This window comes from Hemibagrus wyckioides, linkage group LG15 (assembly GCF_019097595.1).
Source record: "Hemibagrus wyckioides isolate EC202008001 linkage group LG15, SWU_Hwy_1.0, whole genome shotgun sequence".
Classification (NCBI taxonomy): domain Eukaryota; kingdom Metazoa; phylum Chordata; class Actinopteri; order Siluriformes; family Bagridae; genus Hemibagrus; species Hemibagrus wyckioides.
Genome location: NC_080724.1, coordinates 5,878,100 through 5,887,743, shown reverse-complemented (window position 1 = coordinate 5,887,743; position 9,644 = coordinate 5,878,100).

The following is a 9,644-nucleotide window of genomic DNA, read 5'->3' as shown; positions in this document are numbered from 1 at the left end:
CATAGTCGACCCCAAACATGTGAAAAAAGTCAAAGAAAACTGCCCCTTTCAGCTGCACACATGCGTTTGTCTGAAAAACCGCTTTCCCTTGCTCGTAGAGCGCTGAGACTTGCGGAATCGCATTTTCAGCGCCAGAGAAGCACAATGCAGAGAGCACACGGCACTGAGGCAGGAAACGAGCCAGTTCGATGAAAAATGATGAAAGTTGACTTTGTTAGGTGAATTTTCATGGAATATCACTTTTTCCATGTTTCATATGATTGTTTGAACTTTGATGAAAAAAATCATATTTTATATGAAAATTCATATTTTTGATGACTTTCCTTTGTTTCTCACGAATTTTTGCATTTTAGGGTAAACATTCACGTTTCATATCATAGTCGACCCCAAACATGTGAAAAAAGTCAAAGAAAACTGCCCCTTTCAGCTGCACACATGCGTTTGTCTGAAAAACCGCTTTCCCTTGCTCGTAGAGCGCTGAGACTTGCGGAATCGCATTTTCAGCGCCAGAGAAGCACAATGCAGAGAGCACACTGCACTGAGGCAGGAAACGAGCCAGTTCGATGAAAAATGATGAAAGTTGACTTTGTTAGGTGAATTTTCATGGAATATCACTTTTTCCATGTTTCATATGAATGTTTGAACTTTGATGAAAAAAAATCATATTTTATATGAAAATTCATATTTTTGATGACTTTCCTTTGTTTCTCACGAATTTTTGCATTTTAGGGTAAACATTCACGTTTCATATCATAGTCGACCCCAAACATGTGAAAAAAGTCAAAGAAAACTGCCCCTTTCAGCTGCACACATGCGTTTGTCTGAAAAACCGCTTTCCCTTGCTCGTAGAGCGCTGAGACTTGCGGAATCGCATTTTCAGCGCCAGAGAAGCACAATGCAGAGAGCACACTGCACTGAGGCAGGAAACGAGCCAGTTCGATGAAAAATGATGAAAGTTGACTTTGTTAGGTGAATTTTCATGGAATATCACTTTTTCCATGTTTCATATGATTGTTTGAACTTTGATGAAAAAAATCATATTTTATATGAAAATTCATATTTTTGATGACTTTCCTATGTGTCTCACGAATTTTTGCATTTTAGGGTAAACATTCACGTTTCATATCATAGTCGACCCCAAACATGTGAAAAAAGTCAAAGAAAACTGCCCCTTTCAGCTGCACACATGCGTTTGTCTGAAAAACCGCTTTCCCTTGCTCGTAGAGCGCTGAGACTTGCGGAATCGCATTTTCAGCGCCAGAGAAGCACAATGCAGAGAGCACACTGCACTGAGGCAGGAAACGAGCCAGTTCGATGAAAAATGATGAAAGTTGACTTTGTTAGGTGAATTTGCGTGGAATATCACTTTTTCCATGTTTCATATGAATGTTTGAACTTTGATGAAAAAAAACATATTTTATATGAAAATTCATATTTTTGATGACTTGCCTTTGTTTCTCACGAATTTTTGCATTTTAGGGTAAACATTCACGTTTCATATCATAGTCGACCCCAAACATGTGAAAAAAGTCAAAGAAAACTGCCCCTTTCAGCTGCACACATGCGTTTGTCTGAAAAACCGCTTTCCCTTGCTCGTAGAGCGCTGAGACTTGCGGAATCGCATTTTCAGCGCCAGAGAAGCACAATGCAGAGAGCACACTGCACTGAGGCAGGAAACGAGCCAGTTCGATGAAAAATGATGAAAGTTGACTTTGTTAGGTGAATTTTCATGGAATATCACTTTTTCCATGTTTCATATGATTGTTTGAACTTTGATGAAAAAAATCATATTTTATATGAAAATTCATATTTTTGATGACTTTCCTTTGTTTCTCACGAATTTTTGCATTTTAGGGTAAACATTCACGTTTCATATCATAGTCGACCCCAAACATGTGAAAAAAGTCAAAGAAAACTGCCCCTTTCAGCTGCACACATGCGTTTGTCTGAAAAACCGCTTTCCCTTGCTCGTAGAGCGCTGAGACTTGCGGAATCGCATTTTCAGCGCCAGAGAAGCACAATGCAGAGAGCACACGGCACTGAGGCAGGAAACGAGCCAGTTCGATGAAAAATGATGAAAGTTGACTTTGTTAGGTGAATTTTCATGGAATATCACTTTTTCCATGTTTCATATGATTGTTTGAACTTTGATGAAAAAAATCATATTTTATATGAAAATTCATATTTTTGATGACTTTCCTATGTGTCTCACGAATTTTTGCATTTTAGGGTAAACATTCACGTTTCATATCATAGTCGACCCCAAACATGTGAAAAAAGTCAAAGAAAACTGCCCCTTTCAGCTGCACACATGCGTTTGTCTGAACAACCGCTTTCCCTTGCTCGTAGAGCGCTGAGACTTGCGGAATCGCAATTTCAGCGCCAGAGAAGCACAATGCAGAGAGCACACTGCACTGAGGCAGGAAACGAGCCAGTTCGATGGAAAATGATGAAAGTTGACTTTGTTAGGTGAATTTTCATGGAATATCACTTTTTCCATGTTTCATTTGATTGTTTGAACTTTGACGAAAAAAATCATATTTTATATGAAAATTCATATTTTTGATGACTTTCCTATGTGTCTCACGAATTTTTGCATTTTAGGGTAAACATTCACGTTTCATATCATAGTCGACCCCAAACATGTGAAAAAAGTCAAAGAAAACTGCCCCTTTCAGCTGCACACATGCGTTTGTCTGAAAAACCGCTTTCCCTTGCTCGTAGAGCGCTGAGACTTGCGGAATCGCATTTTCAGCGCCAGAGAAGCACAATGCAGAGAGCACACTGCACTGAGGCAGGAAACGAGCCAGTTCGATGAAAAATGATGAAAGTTGACTTTGTTAGGTGAATTTTCATGGAATATCACTTTTTCCATGTTTCATATGAATTTTTGAACATTGATGAATAAAATCATATTTTATATGAAAATTCATATTTTTGATGACTTTCCTTTGTTTCTCACGAATTTTTGTATTTTAGGGTAAACATTCACGTTTCATATCATAGTCGACCCCAAACATGTGAAAAAAGTCAAAGAAAACTGCCCCATTCAGCTGCACACATGCGTTTGTCTGAAAAACCGCTTTCCCTTGCTCGTAGAGCGCTGAGACTTGCGGAATCGCATTTTCAGCGCCAGAGAAGCACAATGCAGAGAGCACACTGCACTGAGGCAGGAAACGAGCCAGTTCGATGAAAAATGATGAAAGTTAACTTTGTTAGGTGAATTTGCGTGGAATATCACTTTTTCCATGTTTCATATGAATGTTTGAACTTTGATGAAAAAAAACATATTTTATATGAAAATTCATATTTTTGATGACTTTCCTTTGTTTCTCACGAATTTTTGCATTTTAGGGTAAACATTCACGTTTCATATCATAGTCGACCCCAAACATGTGAAAAAAGTCAAAGAAAACTGCCCCTTTCAGCTGCACACATGCGTTTGTCTGAAAAACCGCTTTCCCTTGCTCGTAGAGCGCTGAGACTTGCGGAATCGCATTTTCAGCGCCAGAGAAGCACAATGCAGAGAGCACACGGCACTGAGGCAGGAAACGAGCCAGTTCGATGAAAAATGATGAAAGTTGACTTTGTTAGGTGAATTTTCATGGAATATCACTTTTTCCATGTTTCATATGATTGTTTGAACTTTGATGAAAAAAATCATATTTTATATGAAAATTCATATTTTTGATGACTTTCCTTTGTTTCTCACGAATTTTTGCATTTTAGGGTAAACATTCACGTTTCATATCATAGTCGACCCCAAACATGTGAAAAAAGTCAAAGAAAACTGCCCCTTTCAGCTGCACACATGCGTTTGTCTGAAAAACCGCTTTCCCTTGCTCGTAGAGCGCTGAGACTTGCGGAATCGCATTTTCAGCGCCAGAGAAGCACAATGCAGAGAGCACACTGCACTGAGGCAGGAAACGAGCCAGTTCGATGAAAAATGATGAAAGTTGACTTTGTTAGGTGAATTTTCATGGAATATCACTTTTTCCATGTTTCATATGATTGTTTGAACTTTGATGAAAAAAATCATATTTTATATGAAAATTCATATTTTTGATGACTTTCCTTTGTTTCTCACGAATTTTTGCATTTTAGGGTAAACATTCACGTTTCATATCATAGTCGACCCCAAACATGTGAAAAAAGTCAAAGAAAACTGCCCCTTTCAGCTGCACACATGCGTTTGTCTGAAAAACCGCTTTCCCTTGCTCGTAGAGCGCTGAGACTTGCGGAATCGCATTTTCAGCGCCAGAGAAGCACAATGCAGAGAGCACACGGCACTGAGGCAGGAAACGAGCCAGTTCGATGAAAAATGATGAAAGTTGACTTTGTTAGGTGAATTTTCATGGAATATCACTTTTTCCATGTTTCATATGATTGTTTGAACTTTGATGAAAAAAATCATATTTTATATGAAAATTCATATTTTTGATGACTTTCCTATGTGTCTCACGAATTTTTGCATTTTAGGGTAAACATTCACGTTTCATATCATAGTCGACCCCAAACATGTGAAAAAAGTCAAAGAAAACTGCCCCTTTCAGCTGCACACATGCGTTTGTCTGAAAAACCGCTTTCCCTTGCTCGTAGAGCGCTGAGACTTGCGGAATCGCATTTTCAGCGCCAGAGAAGCACAATGCAGAGAGCACACTGCACTGAGGCAGGAAACGAGCCAGTTCGATGAAAAATGATGAAAGTTGACTTTGTTAGGTGAATTTTCATGGAATATCACTTTTTCCATGTTTCATATGAATTTTTGAACATTGATGAATAAAATCATATTTTATATGAAAATTCATATTTTTGATGACTTTCCTTTGTTTCTCACGAATTTTTGTATTTTAGGGTAAACATTCACGTTTCATATCATAGTCGACCCCAAACATGTGAAAAAAGTCAAAGAAAACTGCCCCATTCAGCTGCACACATGCGTTTGTCTGAAAAACCGCTTTCCCTTGCTCGTAGAGCGCTGAGACTTGCGGAATCGCAATATCAGCGCCAGAGAAGCACAATGCAGAGAGCACACTGCACTGAGGCAGGAAACGAGCCAGTTCGATGAAAAATGATGAAAGTTGACTTTGTTAGGTGAATTTTCATGGAATATCACTTTTTCCATGTTTCATATGAATTTTTGAACTTTGATGAATAAAATCATATTTTATATGAAAATTCATATTTTTGATGACTTTCCTTTGTTTCTCACGAATTTTTGTATTTTAGGGTATACATTCAAGTTTCATATCATAGTCGACCCCAAACATGTGAAAAAAGTCAAAGAAAACTGCCCCTTTCAGCTGCACACATGCGTTTGTCTGAAAAACCGCTTTCCCTTGCTCGTAGAGCGCTGAGACTTGCGGAATCGCATTTTCAGCGCCAGAGAAGCACAATGCAGAGAGCACACGGCACTGAGGCAGGAAACGAGCCAGTTCGATGAAAAATGATGAAAGTTGACTTTGTTAGGTGAATTTTCATGGAATATCACTTTTTCCATGTTTCATATGATTGTTTGAACTTTGATGAAAAAAATCATATTTTATATGAAAATTCATATTTTTGATGACTTTCCTATGTGTCTCACGAATTTTTGCATTTTAGGGTAAACATTCACGTTTCATATCATAGTCGACCCCAAACATGTGAAAAAAGTCAAAGAAAACTGCCCCTTTCAGCTGCACACATGCGTTTGTCTGAAAAACCGCTTTCCCTTGCTCGTAGAGCGCTGAGACTTGCGGAATCGCATTTTCAGCGCCAGAGAAGCACAATGCAGAGAGCACACGGCACTGAGGCAGGAAACGAGCCAGTTCGATGAAAAATGATGAAAGTTGACTTTGTTTGGTGAATTTTCATGGAATATCACTTTTTCAATGTTTCATATGATTGTTTGAACTTTGATGAAAAAAATCATATTTTATATGAAAATTCATATTTTTGATGACTTTCCTTTGTTTCTCACGAATTTTTGCATTTTAGGGTAAACATTCACGTTTCATATCATAGTCGACCCCAAACATGTGAAAAAAGTCAAAGAAAACTGCCCCTTTCAGCTGCACACATGCGTTTGTCTGAAAAACCGCTTTCCCTTGCTCGTAGAGCGCTGAGACTTGCGGAATCGCAATATCAGCGCCAGAGAAGCACAATGCAGAGAGCACACTGCACTGAGGCAGGAAACGAGCCAGTTCGATGAAAAATGATGAAAGTTGACTTTGTTAGGTGAATTTTCATGGAATATCACTTTTTCCATGTTTCATATGAATTTTTGAACTTTGATGAAAAAAATCATATTTTATATGAAAATTCATATTTTTGATGACTTTCCTTTGTTTCTCACGAATTTTTGCATTTTAGGGTAAACATTCACGTTTCATATCATAGTCGACCCCAAACATGTGAAAAAAGTCAAAGAAAACTGCCCCTTTCAGCTGCACACATGCGTTTGTCTGAAAAACCGCTTTCCCTTGCTCGTAGAGCGCTGAGACTTGCGGAATCGCATTTTCAGCGCCAGAGAAGCACAATGCAGAGAGCACACGGCACTGAGGCAGGAAACGAGCCAGTTCGATGAAAAATGATGAAAGTTGACTTTGTTAGGTGAATTTTCATGGAATATCACTTTTTCCATGTTTCATATGAATTTTTGAACTTTGATGAAAAAAATCATATTTTATATGAAAATTCATATTTTTGATGACTTTCCTTTGTTTCTCACGAATTTTTGCATTTTAGGGTAAACATTCACGTTTCATATCATAGTCGACCCCAAACATGTGAAAAAAGTCAAAGAAAACTGCCCCTTTCAGCTGCACACATGCGTTTGTCTGAAAAACCGCTTTCCCTTGCTCGTAGAGCGCTGAGACTTGCGGAATCGCATTTTCAGCGCCAGAGAAGCACAATGCAGAGAGCACACGGCACTGAGGCAGGAAACGAGCCAGTTCGATGAAAAATGATGAAAGTTGACTTTGTTAGGTGAATTTTCATGGAATATCACTTTTTCCATGTTTCATATGATTGTTTGAACTTTGATGAAAAAAATCATATTTTATATGAAAATTCATATTTTTGATGACTTTCCTATGTGTCTCACGAATTTTTGCATTTTAGGGTAAACATTCACGTTTCATATCATAGTCGACCCCAAACATGTGAAAAAAGTCAAAGAAAACTGCCCCTTTCAGCTGCACACATGCGTTTGTCTGAAAAACCGCTTTCCCTTGCTCGTAGAGCGCTGAGACTTGCGGAATCGCATTTTCAGCGCCAGAGAAGCACAATGCAGAGAGCACACGGCACTGAGGCAGGAAACGAGCCAGTTCGATGAAAAATGATGAAAGTTGACTTTGTTAGGTGAATTTTCATGGAATATCACTTTTTCCATGTTTCATATGATTGTTTGAACTTTGATGAAAAAAATCATATTTTATATGAAAATTCATATTTTTGATGACTTTCCTATGTGTCTCACGAATTTTTGCATTTTAGGGTAAACATTCACGTTTCATATCATAGTCGACCCCAAACATGTGAAAAAAGTCAAAGAAAACTGCCCCTTTCAGCTGCACACATGCGTTTGTCTGAAAAACCGCTTTCCCTTGCTCGTAGAGCGCTGAGACTTGCGGAATCGCAATATCAGCGCCAGAGAAGCACAATGCAGAGAGCACACTGCACTGAGGCAGGAAACGAGCCAGTTCGATGAAAAATGATGAAAGTTGACTTTGTTAGGTGAATTTTCATGGAATATCACTTTTTCCATGTTTCATATGAATTTTTGAACATTGATGAATAAAATCATATTTTATATGAAAATTCATATTTTTGATGACTTTCCTTTGTTTCTCACGAATTTTTGTATTTTAGGGTATACATTCAAGTTTCATATCATAGTCGACCCCAAACATGTGAAAAAAGTCAAAGAAAACTGCCCCTTTCAGCTGCACACATGCGTTTGTCTGAAAAACCGCTTTCCCTTGCTCGTAGAGCGCTGAGACTTGCGGAATCGCATTTTCAGCGCCAGAGAAGCACAATGCAGAGAGCACACGGCACTGAGGCAGGAAACGAGCCAGTTCGATGAAAAATGATGAAAGTTGACTTTGTTAGGTGAATTTTCATGGAATATCACTTTTTCCATGTTTCATATGATTGTTTGAACTTTGATGAAAAAAATCATATTTTATATGAAAATTCATATTTTTGATGACTTTCCTATGTGTCTCACGAATTTTTGCATTTTAGGGTAAACATTCACGTTTCATATCATAGTCGACCCCAAACATGTGAAAAAAGTCAAAGAAAACTGCCCCTTTCAGCTGCACACATGCGTTTGTCTGAAAAACCGCTTTCCCTTGCTCGTAGAGCGCTGAGACTTGCGGAATCGCATTTTCAGCGCCAGAGAAGCACAATGCAGAGAGCACACGGCACTGAGGCAGGAAACGAGCCAGTTCGATGAAAAATGATGAAAGTTGACTTTGTTAGGTGAATTTGCGTGGAATATCACTTTTTCCATGTTTCATATGAATGTTTGAACTTTGATGAAAAAAAACATATTTTATATGAAAATTCATATTTTTGATGACTTTCCTTTGTTTCTCACGAATTTTTGCATTTTAGGGTAAACATTCACGTTTCATATCATAGTCGACCCCAAACATGTGAAAAAAGTCAAAGAAAACTGCCCCTTTCAGCTGCACACATGCGTTTGTCTGAAAAACCGCTTTCCCTTGCTCGTAGAGCGCTGAGACTTGCGGAATCGCAATATCAGCGCCAGAGAAGCACAATGCAGAGAGCACACTGCACTGAGGCAGGAAACGAGCCAGTTCGATGAAAAATGATGAAAGTTGACTTTGTTAGGTGAATTTTCATGGAATATCACTTTTTCCATGTTTCATATGAATTTTTGAACTTTGATGAAAAAAATCATATTTTATATGAAAATTCATATTTTTGATGACTTTCCTTTGTTTCTCACGAAATTTTGCATTTTAGGGTAAACATTCACGTTTCATATCATAGTCGACCCCAAACATGTGAAAAAAGTCAAAGAAAACTGCCCCTTTCAGCTGCACACATGCGTTTGTCTGAAAAACCGCTTTCCCTTGCTCGTAGAGCGCTGAGATTTGCGGAATCGCATTTTCAGCGCCAGAGAAGCACAATGCAGAGAGCACACGGCACTGAGGCAGGAAACGAGCCAGTTCGATGAAAAATGATGAAAGTTGACTTTGTTAGGTGAATTTTCATGGAATATCACTTTTTCCATGTTTCATATGATTGTTTGAACTTTGATGAAAAAAAATCATATTTTATATGAAAATTCATATTTTTGATGACTTTCCTATGTGTCTCACGAATTTTTGCATTTTAGGGTAAACATTCACGTTTCATATCATAGTCGACCCCAAACATGTGAAAAAAGTCAAAGAAAACTGCCCCTTTCAGCTGCACACATGCGTTTGTCTGAAAAACCGCTTTCCCTTGCTCGTAGAGCGCTGAGACTTGCGGAATCGCAATTTCAGCGCCAGAGAAGCACAATGCAGAGAGCACACGGCACTGAGGCAGGAAACGAGCCAGTTCGATGAAATATGATGAAAGTTGACTTTGTTAGGTGAATTTTCATGGAATATCACTTTTTCCATGTTTCATATGATTGTTTG